This window comes from Cyprinodon tularosa, unplaced genomic scaffold, assembly GCF_016077235.1.
Source record: "Cyprinodon tularosa strain WSP-4 unplaced genomic scaffold, ASM1607723v1 ctg208, whole genome shotgun sequence".
In the NCBI taxonomy this organism is placed as follows: domain Eukaryota; kingdom Metazoa; phylum Chordata; class Actinopteri; order Cyprinodontiformes; family Cyprinodontidae; genus Cyprinodon; species Cyprinodon tularosa.
Genome location: NW_024038770.1, coordinates 445,867 through 462,298, shown reverse-complemented (window position 1 = coordinate 462,298; position 16,432 = coordinate 445,867). Strand labels below are relative to the sequence as shown.

At 34.9% G+C, this 16,432-nt stretch overlaps 1 protein-coding gene across 3 annotated transcripts in view; it reads right to left on the bottom strand.

Annotated features, from left to right (window-relative positions):
* lingo1a (leucine rich repeat and Ig domain containing 1a) overlaps positions 1 to 16,432 on the bottom strand; it is a 185,262-nt gene that overhangs the window by 3,992 nt on the left and 164,838 nt on the right. The gene's annotated exons all lie outside the window — the stretch shown is intronic.

The following is a 16,432-nucleotide window of genomic DNA, read 5'->3' as shown; positions in this document are numbered from 1 at the left end:
TCGAGAGCAGAGAACAGGACAGATAGTATGACATCAAATACAATATTTATGAGCAGGCGTAAGATGAATACAGGTTACAGTGAATTGACAGCTTTGTATTCTATACCTGGCACTGGCTTCAAAATGTATTTTAAATGCCCATAAATGCTCTTGAATAAAAGGTATTTCCCAGAAGCCATTGTGACACAGAAGGTAATGTTAGGATTCTAGCAAGAGACTCAGAGTTTTAATGACCTTCTCTTTGCTTTACTACTCCCACTGAGTCTGCAGTGGACTGCTAAGCATTATTTCCATAGATCATCTTTCAGAAACTCAATCAGTTAATGCAATCCCTTTGACATGAGGCAATACAGTATAGCATCAGATGGAATTAACTGCACTTTTCTTTAGTAATTCACATTAAGTCATGTAAAAAAAAAGATATGTTGAACATTTTAGCACCCCATTACAGTAACAGTCTCTTTTGTTCTCCACACCATAGTCTTCTGTGCAAGTCAAAACACCAAGGGATGAAGCAGCACCAGGAGGAAGACTAAATTAAAGATCATTGGTGGCAATGATGTGATGTATTAGCCATGGCTCACACCAAGCTCATCTAATCTTTCAGGTTAAAATAAAAACAATGCCCATCTAGGGAAGTGTATAAAAATGGATGAATATGTTTTATTGAACAGTTATGTATAAAGTGGGTAAAAATAAAAGTCATGCCTATCTGTCTTTCATCCTGTTCACTTAACCAGGTGATTGTTATATTAGTCTGTTGAGGTGGAAATGCAAATGGTTGGACGTGCACAGGTGTCTTACTTCCTGAACTTGGACTATCTATTTCTATGTATAAAGGATTTGGTATTTATATGTGTTCACTATATGTTCCAGTATTGCACAAGTCACACATATCAAAGGGCATTTCCTCTCTATCCAGTGATAAATGCCACACACTTCTGTGGTTGGAGAGATTCTTTGCACCATAACAAATCTATAGAGGTTGCTGAGAGAAAATTCAGTTAAAAAATAGTTGACAGTTAATTACAGGGTGACATGTTAATGCTGGGCGGCAAATACTAATAACTTTCCTCTCTGCCAACTGGACATCTGAATAACAAGAAAAGAAAGGGTAGGATGGGTGGGTGTTGCATAGCTCAATTTCATTTAATTTTGCATGAGGTCAAAGTTCAGATTGGGGATTTGATGAGACCATCTGCAATCAAGTGATATCAAAACACACAAGGTTTGTTTTTTCTGAAATTAGAGTTCTGCGGCAAAGCCTGCTGGGGGTTTTTCAGCCTCAACCTCAATTATCCGTCTTTTCCCAAGCTAGACCGATTGAGATAGCAGGAAACCAGAGATAAAGAACCAGCAGCATGTTGGGCATGCTAAGACACCTAAGAAGAGTTACCCAAGGCTTGGTCTTGTCTGTTGACCTTTATTATGGATCATTTACATAGTGGGTATCAGCAAATTAGATTGTTTTACTTCCACTACTATTACCCATTATGCTGCAATGCAATCTGGAGAATGACGCAATCATAATCCTTTTTTGAGTGGAGCTTCACAGCAGGTTATGTAGAGCAATCGGTCATTTTCAGTAACTAGTCAGAATATACAAAATTGAAATGTCCAAAAATGAATTAAAAGTGATAAAACTAAGAGCAAAACTAGAACAAAGAAAAGGTAAACAGGGCTAGCATCAATGAAAGGCAACTAATATTTATGAATATCTACTGTACCAAACAAAGTAAACAACTTAATGCAAGACAGGTGTGATAAATAGCAAATTAGGTTGAGGTGAATGAAAAGAGTGGAAAAAGACCGAGACGATCCAGGAAACAGGCTTTTGAAATATCCTAATAAACAGATGCTGCTAACAAGATCTAGATAAGGCCAAACATAGAATCATAGCTTCAATTTCACCAAAAGAGGAAAATCCTGGTAAATTCTGTATATTTTTTACTCTGGGAGCTTAGGAGAAGCAAATAAAAATTGCCCAGAGCATCGCCAGTAAATTTTAGGGAAATTCAGACAGGAGCATTAAGATGAAAAATAACCTCCACTAGTAAACATTAGCAGCACTGTGTTGTTAATGATCTGGTGTTATCATTCCCTCGCAGGCATGGAGCTTGAATGCGGCTCTTCATTGCAATCAGCAAGCTCCCACAGAATTACATTAATTGAGGTAGATTGAAGAGGGAATGGTGGTGGGGGGGGAAGCATCTCTCTTATTTCCCACCTTTCTTAAGAGAATAAACATGTTGGAGAAATAAGACTACTCTGTTCAATAAAAAAGACCCCAATGGTCCAAGACCAATAACTTGATCAATGAATGGTGGGAGCAATGCTTTTGTGCCGGCATCTATAGGGATCTTGAGGATATTGCTTCACAATGAAAGCAGACAGTACTTTATAATCTTCCTACAATAGAGTGACATTACATCATCATGAAACACGTACCTCTCAAACGACTAATACTTGTTTTATTTTAACTTTGGAGTAAATAATTACATAAATAAATAAATAAAGGAATAAAAAATCAGTTTTGCTATTTGATCCATTTTTTCTGGGTAATGACTGATTTAAAGGTATACCAAGCTTTTAAAAAGTTTTGCTTTCCAAAGTTTTTTCTTTTTAATAAAACACATTTATTTGCTTTAAGATAATTTTAGTTAAGAAATGTTTGAGTTTTTTTTTAGACTGCATGGATACCAGGAATGCAGAGGAGTCGCACCCTCTGCTGCTACACACAGTAGCTCAGCTGGCTGAAAGGACACAAATACAGTTTTCTTTGCTCATTGAAAAATATCCATTGCATTTCAATATTTGCAAATATGGTCCTTTTAGAAAAATATACTGAAAACTAGAAGAAGCATCTGTTAAAGCTAATATCAATTTACTAAAATTAGACCAGTTTGTCTGAATGTTCAGTGCAACAGACACAAACAAAACTCTATTTACATTTTGTTAGTCATAACATTTTCATCTTAAAACAATTACTGCTTTTCTGTTTAGAAGAAAAAACCTGGCTTCAACCTAAAAGTAATTAAAATGTAAAATTATTGTCCCACAAGTTTTTTTTTCCTGAAAAATGAAAGTTTTTGAACCTATTACCTACAGTAAGTACCTACCTAGGAGTCAAACAAATCAACTGCTGCATTTTTCCCCCCACTACTTTTAATACAGACTGGTTATTAAGCAACATATCCTAATAATATATAATTATGGCTAAAACAATAATCGGACTAATTATGATTAATTGATTATTGATATAATCGTCAAATAATTTAGTAATCAATTATTCGTTAACTGGAGTATTGAGACTCTAAAACAAGCAACCCAGTTAGAGCAGCAATTATACCAAAATTGTAAGTTAACATTTTGCATTTGAGATAAAAAAAAAAAAAAAAAAAACATTTCCGTCTGTCAATCTGCACTGTCCAGCATATCTCAAGTAGAAAAGTTGTAGTTTCACCTGTTTAATTTGGTAAAAAGTCTTCTTTAAGGATCCTTTTGCTATCAATTTATTAATCGATTAATCCAAAAAATAATCAACAGATGAATCTATTTGCAAAATAATATTTAGCTGCAGCTTTTATATAATGATAAACAATAAAGAAAAAAAGTCAGACATCAAAGTCATGTAGCATATAGTAGTCATAGTGGAATAAAAACACAAATTCATCCATCCATCCATCCATCCATCCATCCATCCATCCATCCATCTTCTTTACACGCTTGTCCCAAGTGGGGTCGCGAGGGGTGCTGGTGACACAAATTCATTATTAAATAAAAACAGTATTTCAGAAAAGAGATTAAACTGCAAAAATAAGAGTATGTTCTACAAAATATTCCTATAACTAATGTGTTGATTGCTGACTGTAGTATTGTTTTGTTTTTAAAATCTCTGGATTACCATAGAAGTACACTGATTTAAATAAAACCTTCAGCAAACCTTCCCCAGTTGTAACTGTCTACATTACATGCTAGGCCATATAAAACCATCTAAGGCCACTTTCATTGTCCAACATACACTGGCATCCGACATTTGTATTCAATACCTAAGCGTGTAAAACAGGCTTCATGTCTATACTTATTGTGCATTGCTGATTTGTTTTCTGCTCATCTGTCTGTCTTCATTAAATTCATCACAATAGGCTCAATAAAACACAAGCAGGGAGAAGACACATCCATCCCCCGAAGCTTTAGTTTACCTGTCACAAGACATCACTCCTGAGCCCTTTTAAATACCATTGTTAAATACCTGTAAGCTGCTGGGAAATCCATGAGATGATGCTTACGTTATCTGCAACACAAAGTGTTAAAAGCCTTTAAAGCCCCTTCCTTGGCAAACTGCTTAGTCAGCTGCCAGGCTAATCCTTGATGGCAAATGCAAGAGTGGATTTTTATTTACACCACTTGTTCGGACTTTCCTAGAACATTGCTTGTAAATTTGCAATCTAATTCCAGCTTTAAGCATGGTTGGAAAATAGGCCATCGGTTTCCATTACATAAAAATAAACCAGTTTATATGGCAATGCCATGAAGTCATCTACAGAAATTATAAAATAAACATCTACCAAATCTATTTAGTTTAAAAAGTGATTAGGAACCTACAGTCATAGAAAATGAATACAAAGTAGCAGCAACAACTTTCTTAACTGTTAGTCCCTAAACTTTGGCTCCCTAAATGGGATTATTTTCACAGTACTCAAGTGTAGGCTAGCAGAATTTTTAGGAGCAAGGATACCCTTCTGTCATTGGAAAAAGCTAAGCTGCCTACCAGGATTGCCCGCTAGATGTGGACCTATGAAAATGCAGGGATTAAGAGTAAGCCGACTGCACACAGATGGACAGTATAGCCCTAATCCAGGCAAAGAAGCTGGTTGATGTAGCAAGGTGTAGAATTCCAACAGTGCGCAGCTGCTGCTCTGACAAAACTCTGCACCCAAACCTGTTGACACATCCCTCTTGAACTTTACCTCACACTAGGTTCATTTATTTATTTAGGTGCTCTGGCCACTCATGTCTCCTTATACATCTCAGATTCATCTAAACTGTATCTATAAGAAGGTTTTACCTATGAAGAAAATAGCATTAAGAAAACATCCAAACTTATAATGAAAGGCCAAACTGAAAACATGAAAATATATTGAATTTGGAGTTCCTGACTACTTCAGGTTTAAATTAATAATAATATGTTTTGGAGTTAGCACATTTATTTGTTTTTTTTTTTTTTTTCATTACAAATGTATTTAGTATAAACACATTAAAATGGCTGGGATGTTGCATCCGTTTAATGGAGTCACAAGGTTTAAAAGGTTTTCAAAAAAGGAAACATTTATTGACGGCGTCATGTCAGTCCTCCATTCAGATCTGCCACAAGCTGCTAGAAATTGATTTGACCTTGGCATATCATTCCTTCCTTGTATTAAATAAAAAGGTTGCTTCACAAGGCTATGTTATATTAGCAGAAAATTCTAGATTCAAAAATATTCCAGGTTAACTATATCTTCAATAACAATACCATATGGTATAACAGACAGACAAAATGTTATTGCCTGCTATTTTTTTCCAAATATAGCATGTGAAAAAAAAGGTTTTCTCTTCCACTATTAATTTTCTAATGACTGCCATTTCTTCAGTAAGGTAACATAAGACTTAGTTATTTTTTTTTTATGTAACTGTTTGCAAATAAAAGGTAATAGAAAAGCAAAAGCTTCTACAGGTTATATTTTGGGTATACCTGTTCTGAAGCAAAACCATAACAGTGAGCTCTACTTAGGCACTTCATTGAGTTAATAATCAAAACATGCTGATATGCCCTCAACAGATATTGATTATAGCAACAACCTAATAAATCTGGAGACTGAAATGTTGCATGATGATCCTTTTTATAGATTTTACAATAATATGTAGCTGTTGGGGCACACTTCAAAAACTAAACTATAATTTGTAACACTCACTTATGTTTCAAATTGTATAACAAAGAGTCCAGGAGAAAAATAATGCAATCTTGCACTTACTGAAAATATACAGACTTTTACCAATTGCAACACATCTGGAAAATTACTGTAAGTTGCAGAAACTGGGCTCTCCTGTCTTGAGAGGCTCTTTTTTTATCTACATAGGCTGTGAGAGATGCAATGCAGGCCCATCTTTCACACACATAAACCCACGCCCAAATGCAGCGAAATTTCTGCTTGGTATGTCCTCTGATGTCTCACACCCCTGCGATTAGCTCTGAGATTCAGGATTCGGGACAAGCTGCTAACTGAGGCTCTCAGGGCTGTGATGGTAAGACATGTACTTTACTCTGAACACAGTGGGAAATGCCAACCCTTAGAGCTACAATGACCATGAATAAAAAGCTATAGCAGATCTTTTCCAATAAGCGTAGGAGAGACAGTAACTGCTGAAGGTCAAAGGGCTTGAGAGTTTTGGTTCTGTGGGCTTTGTTTAAAGCAGAAGATTGCAAAGCTATTGCTAACAAGACCCCAGGAGGTGCTTTTAGAAAGTCTGTAATAAGGCAAGAGAAAGTTTTATTTATTTTTTTCTTGACAGTCAGCATCCTCAGTCATGACAGCTTACAGTATTAAACCTTGGCAACGCAAACCTTGTTTGGCTGAAAACACAAATGGCACCAAAAGGACTCCAAACCTCAATAACTAACGAACTTGGTGTAGACGTTATTCTGGTGTGTTAAGGGAGTAAAAGCAAAGATCAGATTCAACTGCACAATTTTTCAACGAGTACTCCATCTTAACTGCTTAGTAATCACGAACATAATGATTGTTAAACAATCTTGATTAATAATCATTTGATATGAACAACCATGTTTTTTGTTTTTAAGGCCAGTTTATATTGATTATTCTGACATTAGTCTACGCAATCCTGGATATTTAATGCCAATATATCAGGGACGATTCTTGGAGCCAATATTGTTTTTCTCACCCAATTAACTGATCAAATTGACACAATGAAAACAAATGTTACATTTGTATCAATTTGAAAAAAAAGGAAGAAAAGTTTGACAATTTAAACAAAATATGTAACAATTTATAGCAAATGTAGCGGAGTGGTGATGCATACGTCTAAAGTGATCTCAAGGCATGGCTGCTGAATGCACTTATGAATCAGCCAATGCATGTATGTATAAACTGATAACGAAAGAAAAGAAAATGTGTAAAAATATCAGACAAAAGTATCATCTGGCCGATTAAATATATGGGTCGTTCCCTAGTAACAATGGGTGTTATGATTGCTGCAAAATATTAAACAATTATATGATGATGTGCTGAATGACAAACACAATTTGTAAATAATCCTGGTTAACTCTTAAAAAACATAACTTTTTATGTTTTTTTTAAGAATCCAAAAAAAAAGAAACCAAACTGCTTTTTCATAATTAATTTAGGACTAAAACTTATGTAAATAAAAGTTCTTTCACTGAGTATAATAATTAGGTACACAGATCTTTCTCTTTTTCTTTTGGAAGGGGTGCTTTCTTGCCTTTCGGAATAAAAAGTGACTGTCTTCTATTTGTCTGCAGGATACAGCTCTAATAGTACTGACTACACCACACTAGTTCCTCAATTAGGGGGAGTCAACATTGAAATATGCCTCAGTTTTATAATGAATAATTAAAGTTATATCTTATCAGCTGCTTGGTTGTGTGATGGGCACAGTGTGAAAAGGCTCAGGGCCATAGAGATTGTAATTGTGAGTGGCATTTAAAGACTTCCCTCATGGTGTGGTGGAGAAAATGTCCACTTTGCTTAGCTGAGTGTTGGGCTCAAAAGAAAGTCTTTTAAGAGGGAAATGGGTTGTAATTAGTTCATAAAGAGTCAACCCTGATGCAGAAAATACCACATCCCAGTGCACTCTGATCACTGACTGGAGGATACTGCTGTTAACATAGTAGAGAAGAGATTAGGGCCAAGGGAGATCTGTCAATGACAAGTAGCTTGCAACCTTTAGTAATGCTAGGCAGGCTTTATCAAGGGTAAACATACAAGGTTTAAATCGTTTTACACAATAATGTGACACAATTGACGTGAAATGAAAAATTAATATACTTCAAGTACATCACTTTACATATTTTTCTTTTTAGCTCAGACATGTACCTAGAAAAAAAATATAAGTCTGTATGATCAGATTTAAATTAATATAGGTCACCAGAGTAATTATAAGATAATGGACACTGGAAGGTGTTTACATAACAGACATCATAATAATAGTTTTCAGTATGATCAAAATTGGGAGAAACCTTTAAATGTTGTAATGAACACACAACTCAAATGTTTTATCAGGTTGTATTCTACTTTCATCCATGACGTTTCTTTCTCAGTTAGCTCTGTTTTATGTCAGTGAGGCCTTCAACAGGCTAAACCAATGGAAGCACTAAAAGTGTAAGAAGCTAACTGTAAGACACAATGAGATTTGGGTATATTAAAGGTTAAAAATACGCAGAAGAAATATGTGCAATAGTAATAGGTGGGCTGTGCCTTCGGCAGTGGCCCCCTAATTAGACATTTCTCATGAGTGTAGTTTCTGTTAAAAGAAAATTTAATTTTTTTTCTTTTTTTACAATTTTTTTTTTTCTTTTTAGGCTCTAATGGCCTTTATATTTATATTTTTAAAGATATGCAGACAGGTAAGTGGGTTACAAAAGAGTGGAGGAAAAATTTGGCAAAGGTCAGCCGGACAGGGGTTATATCAGCCGGTATATCAGTTAACTCTGAATTCAGAATGATCTCTTCTTTGCTTTAAAATCTTAGTAAAATTCAGTAATACATCTAATTCACTCTTACTTCTTCTTTTAATCTGGATAATTATGTATGACTAATGACAGGACGGCTCGAAACAAATATTTAGAATGCTATTAAAGCATCAACTCTCACCTTAAGATGAGAGGAATGTGTTTGACATTGTTGTTAAAGACCTTCACTGGGAGTTATTGCAGCTTCTGACACAAATTCAGGGCAGGACAGTTTTCTTGAGAGGTCTCTAACAACTATTTTGTAATTGGTCTTATCTGTTGGGCTCAGATGGAAACGAAACTCTCCAATGGTTTTTCTAAAAAAAAAAGGAAAGAAAAAAATATTAAACTTCCACAGGTGCAGCTAAATATAGATAAATGACCTTTTCCCTTTTTGTTTTAGACAGCTGTGTGGGAAAAAAAAAGGTAAGATCTCTAGATGGTTCGACGGGTATCATTGAGTCACTCTCCTCTTTAGACGGCAGGGTTTTTGGTTCTCGAGTGTGCACATGAGTGCTGACCCCGACTTTCATCCGTTGGCTTTCAGAGCTAATGAGAGTAGACGGAGGACATTTTAAATTCATAAAGCTATGCTCCGGCTCGAGCTATCACAGACTCAGGATCCATGTTCTCACTAGAAATAATCAGCCAATTGTTAATGCAAAGAAAATGGTGCCTGTTGAGTCATAAAAGGTAGATTGGATAGACAGGGAGTAGTTTATTTATACAATTTCTTCTAATAAAAACACATCGCAGTTTTTGTGATAGCAAGTTCTGACATGTGAGGTGACGGTGTAACTTTAGAGCCAATGTTAGACAATTCTTCTGAGTAGCATAATATGTTTGCAAAGTTGATGAGGCTTATATATACATGCAAAAACAAGAACTATCCTTTTCATTTTCACACCTCTATAATCACTCAAGTGTTAAATATGACTGGCTGGTCCCACTGTGGCACTAGTGTAGAGATAGGGGCATTTAATCCATGTCCATTGAGAGATAGCCCAGAAAGATGAAGCCTCAATTAGCAAGATAAACCCCCACATAATGACATGCAGACAGCCTAGGAAATTGGGTCTAGGCAGAAACAAAAGAGAGGAAGACCAACAAAAACTGTCATTTATAAAATGGACAGGATTTTCTTGGAGGAATTTTAAAGTAAAGCATGTTGAGTGGATTGAGAAAGGAAGCAGATGACTCCCACAGTTTTTGCAGAGAAGCATTGTCTCGCTATCTAAGCAATCCACCTGCTCCAAATTCTCTCGTAAGAAGCTTAGAGAAAAATGCTGACCTTCATTTAATCAAAGATTATACAGAGGAAAACAACAACAGTTTTGGAGTGCTTAAACATCAAAACTCAAGGGAGTTATAGGCAATTAAATGCAAAATTACTTGTCTAAGCTGTCCTTGTATCATCCCATCCCCTATCTTTTGACTACCTCCAGTAGAAGAGGGGATCATGAATATAGTAAGCAGGAGAGATATTTAGCTGTGCGGTTCAGATATTCATAGTGGTACTAAAGGACTGAGGACAGGCTTTTGAAAACAATTACAGTTTACGTGCTAGGTGAGAATCAATAATTAAGTGAAACTGTTAAGCAATATCAGACAGCTTTAAGGAATAATTTGGGATTTTATGAAGTTCCTTCATTTAACCATACAATTATTTTTCAGCCTATCAGAATCTGAAAGGAACCCTTTTTCTTTTTAGCAGACTAAGCTAATTGCTTATCAGAACTCAGGGAAAATCCAAGCAATAAACAGATTTTTTTTACAGTTTAGTGGAACGTGTACACAACATGACTTGTAACTTTTCCAGAAAACTAAAATGGCTTATAATTAGGTATTTGTGATTAACTAGTATGGCAAAAATTAACTCAACAGAAAAGAAATCTCAACAATAGGATGACTTTATTGCTTTCCTTTAAACCAATTTGGAGGCAGCAAGAAAGTTTCGAAACCACTGACTATATAAATTAAAACAACTGTTTCTAGAACAGTGGGCCACGAATTGTAGTTCTGGTAAAGACTGCAGGACACACTTGTCTGACATCTGGGGATGAAGTATGAAGCAAAAATGTTAATTAATGTGAGGAAAATTTCTTTTTTTTTATCAGTCTGTGTTAAAATTGTGGGATTATTCAACTTTACATTCTACCTTTAAATCAAGTAGCAGGGACAGTGGGACATTTCTGATGTAGAGCATATGAGACATATCAAGAATTCTGGTTTGAATTTGCTTTTTATTTTAAAACCTACATTACACTAATCTTTAATTGATTTTAACAGGGAAAATACAACACTGGGGATATCTTTTTATTAGCAAATACTAGTTATGTCTTTCTTTAAAGTTATTCCCTGAGTTTGACATTTTTTTTCTCTCTCTCTTTTTGTCTGACTTTCACACATTTACTCACCTTTAGAACTTTTACCCAACACCATACTTTTTAGTCCCCTGCTGAATCAGTTGTGAAGGGTTAAATTGCCTGACCTCTCCTCTCACCTCTCACTGGCCTTCCACAGACCCGACCTCTTTCCCCTCCCCATTCCCAAAGGTTCACAAACTACTTTGCACTTCAGTGGTGGAGCGTCACACGCCAGCACTCTACAAGGTCAAATGCCATTTCATTTTCCTCATCTTTGATGGCTGCACAGCTCTTTCATCAGCCTCACCCTCTGAGTCAACCACATGGTACATTCGTCACTCACCAGTTAAACTGCCCTCCTCAACCCCCCTCAGATTTAGAGGACATGATGGAGCATCACTGTGAGGAAATCAGACTTTTTAGAGATGATTGAAAATATCAGCCTTTTACCTATAAAACAGGATTTACCAAAACTATTTTTGGTTTTCCTGCATGTGAAAAAAATTACGACTGATAAAAGTTCTATCCTGGACCAATAAAGTCCTTCTTTCTTATATTACAATTGAGGGTTTTTTCAAAAACCCTAAGAGAGTGCAAATGCCCTAGTAAGAGATTTGCATAGTATAATACCCTAGAGCTAAAAACACTGCGGTTTCATGGCTTTTACACAAAAACTGCACATAATAATTAAGAAAAACTTCCAATAATTAACTTAAGATGCACAAGTTAGCCAGAGCGCGGAATTGCCATATTAATAAAAAACAATGAATTAAATGCATTAAAACTAAGAACTCACACCTTTTTCAATGTACCAACCGTCAATACATATTTTGATTCCCTTTCTGTTTTAATTAAAGAAAAAAATAAACACTGAAAGGTTAGTGAGATGTGTTGATGTATCATTCAATGTGGTAATTGGTTGTTTTGTGAACCAAGGCAGGCTAGCCAATGAAATAGCAGCTGTGATTATTTTAACTGTTTTCAGTGTACTCTGGGACCAGAAGTGCCGTGCAAAAGATATACAGAGAGAATAAATTGATTAGGGTCTCTGGAGTTTTTGCTGTTTTTCTCGTGTGAGCGAGCTTCCTGTTAAATATAGGATCTTTTCTGGGGGCTCGGCTGATCCAAGTTGGTTCACCCCTAAAACCAACCAGAAAATTTAACAGACTTTCTGCAGTTCTCCACTTCCAGATTCTTGTTGCTTTTAAAATGTTAGAACTGACTGATTCTGCATGTGGGTCAAAAAAAAAAAAAAAAAAAAAAAAAAACTTAAAATGACAAAAGTAAAGAGAAAATAAAAAAGTATTTAAAAATGCGAGATGAACGAAAAAGAAAACGAATTGGAATAAGAAATTACCTTTTTAAATGTGTGATTAGGAAAGGTGTTTATTATCAGATTTATGAATTGTGTTGTTTTTAAATTAGCATAAATTTAAATCTCCATTTAGAAATAGGATTTCCAAACTTTTCAAACAGCAGTATATAAGTCTCAAACGATCAATACAATTTTTAATTCTTAATTATAAGATTTAAATGTTAAATTAAAAAAGATATTTTTTTTCCTTTTCTGTGACTCTCCATGTCCTCCATAGCCCTTTAGTTCCTTTATCTAAGATTATGATCTATTGATTTGTGTCTAGGCTGACTGGATAGCATAGTAAAAACGTTTTTCAATAATCTGACAAGACATCATGCAGTATAAGCATAAAATTACACTTTGGATTTTGTGTAGCAACTAAATAGATTGAAAAAGGGTTATTAATATGGGAGTTAGAAGGATGCGTTTCTGAAATTTTTAATAGAAGTCTAATTGTGTCTAATGTTATTTGAAATATTGCAGCTTTTTTATGTCTAGCAAACAAGCATATCATTATGCAACACAGTCCAGACAATAACCTTAAACCTGACCTTTTTTTTCCTCCTAGTACATTCCTTTTCCGCACCCAACAATATTAGTTGTGCCCGGTTACGATCCTCTTTTATATTCTCCCTCTCCCTTTTTCTCTTTCTCTCTTTATTTCAGTTTCTCTCTATCTTTACTGTGTTGACAGTTAGTGGATAAAAGATAGGCTGGATAATAAAAGATTAAAAATAATAAAAAAAAAGACTAGATAGGTGGACAGAAGGAATTAGCTTTTAGGAAAGTTAGAATAAGGGGAGGAGAGAGGGAATGTGGATGAAGGGAGTGCACTATAGAAATGGGTAAAGATAGCTTTTAGGGAACTAAAAGCTTCTTCCCCTTTTACTTCAATGCAAGGCTTCTGTTGTGCAGAATCACATGATAAATGGGAGCTGACTTTCAATGGATGAAAAGCAACTCGTCTGATCTAACAAAAATGGAAGGGATAATGGACTTGAAGCATGTTAAAATGTTTGAATTATGTTAAAACACTTTAATCCAACTATCATGGCGGATCGCCATTCTATTGTTTTGTCAGCAATAAACAATGGGCGCCCGGGTCAATACTGAATCGTAATTGGATTACTGGCTTTTAGTATAACTTTTTAATGGCCATGAAACAGCACCAAAATTATTTAATGATTATCCTCAAAACTCTACTGGAAACTTGGCAAAATTTGACTACAAGTTGGATTGCATATTAGATAAACCAAACATCTCTGATTAAGAGTGTAAAAAAGGCTGCTTGGCACAAGATCTCATGATAATAAAATGATACCAATATTTTTCAGATGAATAATGCCTGGTTCATAGAGGCCCTTACATGTTGCAACCAAATGTGGCTTCATGGTCTAAGGCTACTTCCATACAAAGTGGAATGGGTTATCTTCACAGATCTGCCCACATGAGCAAACACTGCAGTTGTGGTTGATTTGCAGATTTGTTAACAAGATGCAGTTGCCCCAGGGGGGAGCTTCAAACTTCTCTAACCTGGGAACAGCGATCAAATGTGGTCATTTTAATGGGTGCTTTATCTGGATGCACCCTGTCTATTTTGACCCAGAAGTTTGCTCTACATACCCAAACCAGGCTTTATGTATCTGGATGAAGTCTAATCTTTTACTACAAGCTCAAGAATATGAAGATTAATGTTTTTCTCTGGGCACTCTGTATGCATGTTTGAGAAAAAATTAACTGGTTATTTATTATGTAATTACAATAAACAATTTGACATTTGCTCTGTAGCATCCTATAGGCACCAGTAATTTAACTGATTTGTCTTAAACCAGATCATGGAAAATAGGGTTGTCATGATAGCAGATATCAAATTCTATATCAATACCCAAAGAAATATTTTATATGCAGTACCATTTTTGAAGGGGGTTAAAACATGACAAAAGATCAAATGCACAAAAAAATATTTTTATGAACAAGAAAACCTCAACTATTTCAATCTCAACATGAAACATGCTTTCTATGCAGAATCAACGATCCTAGTCAAATACGTGTGCAAATGAATGCAAGTTAAATAACTAAAATAGAACATAATTGGACAATTTTTAAGGTTGTCAGATCTATTTATAATTTTTGTATTGAATAAATCACATTACATATTACTTTCAATTAAATATTAAAAATCTTGTAACCATTCAAGTTTAAAAATTAGAAAAATATTACCTGGCTTAATTGAGCCTTGTGCACATCTTTGAACTCAACAGCGTGGTGGTGCTGTAGGTGGTGGAGTTTGGATGTGTAACTTCGGGTAGTTCCGACAGTTATCAGACAAACTTTGCATTTTGTGTTCTTTTGCTCAGCATCTATTGCATAATTTTGGTATCACCCAACTGAGCGTGCATTACAATGTGCATCATTTAAACTTGCGGCTCCACAAGATTAATTGATGTTATTTTGTTTACTGCTCTGCTGGAAGTCAACAATGTAGAGCCACAGATCACCACCACATCAAATGCTTTTACCGAAAAAGAAAGTCTGACCTTCCAAAACAATCCCTAAAAAAAATTGACATTATATTTAATAAAGTTCTTCGTAGAATTTAAATATGAAGCAATGTCAAAAACACGAAATAGTTTATCTGTTGCTGTCACCCCTCCTTTAAAGCAATACCGTGTATCTTTTAACCACTCTGAGAGCTAAATCTGTAACTTCTAGGTTTAGCTCCTTGAAATTAACTGGCACCCCGCATCGTACATATAAAAAAACAAAAAAAAAAACTCCCACCATGGTTTGGAATTTGATAACAGACCAGTTTGAACCACCAGATAAATAAGTTATGGATTTTGTTAAGGTAAAACCACTCTTACCTCTCTGGAATAAATCTTACATAAAAAATATGTCTGATCAGGTAATTGTCATTTATTTTGATGCCTAACAACTAAGCACTATTATAGTAACTTGAGTTAGCTCTAATATTTAAGGGGATATTTAGGTCAGATGACTCATTCGGCAATAGATCTGACCCTCTCGCATTACTTTGGTTTCAAACGCTATAAATTGACCCCAAAAAATCTTTAGTATATCTTGAATGAAGCTATTACTTAGGTCAAAAGTTTAATGTTGCTTTAAAGCTTTCAACATATATTTGAAAAAAAAAAAAAGATGGTAATAGTTTACTTCTTTTTTTCATATTAGAACCTTATTGGACTATCATGAAGTTTCACTATATGTTACAGCGACTAAGGTGTTACAGTCTGATTACAGTTTATTCAAAGTATATTTTGAAATGTGCCAAACACATAGTCCATATAAAGTAATACTCTTGTACAAGTTCTACTGGTGAAACTTCTGACAACTGTAGTGTTTGTTATACATAGAAGAATATAACGACATATGCAAATAAACCATACAACAGTTGATTAAGAAGAAATATCAGCTGGGGAAAAAAAATGTATCCAAGTCTAAATCAATCTAGCTTATAAGCTATAATTATTGGTATTCTACTGTATGTATTCAACCACTGAAGAAACATTTAAAAAAGGATACCAGAAGTGTAAAAACTATCCGCAAGTGTATGAGCCATATTGTATTTTAAGGTTGGATTTCTAACTTCGATATTCACCTTTAAACCCTCAGTCTGATATTTAAAAAAAAAAATCTGATTGAAAAGTGAAAAAAAAATCTAAACTTTATACCTCAGCCAAGTGGGGGAATTTTTCAACTCTATTTTGTCCTTTAAAAAAGAAAGTCAAAATAATTAAGTTGTATTAAGATTTGTGACACTTTATCAAAACCTATTGAAGTAAAATGGCATTCTTAGATTTCTCCAAAGTGCTGCTAAATTTTCATCTCATCAAATTTTCAGGAAGCGAATATCATGCATCATCTTATGTTGAATATATCATCGCCTCCCTGCTATTCATATAGCAAAGTACTTTTAAATTATTAATGCTTTCAGTGACA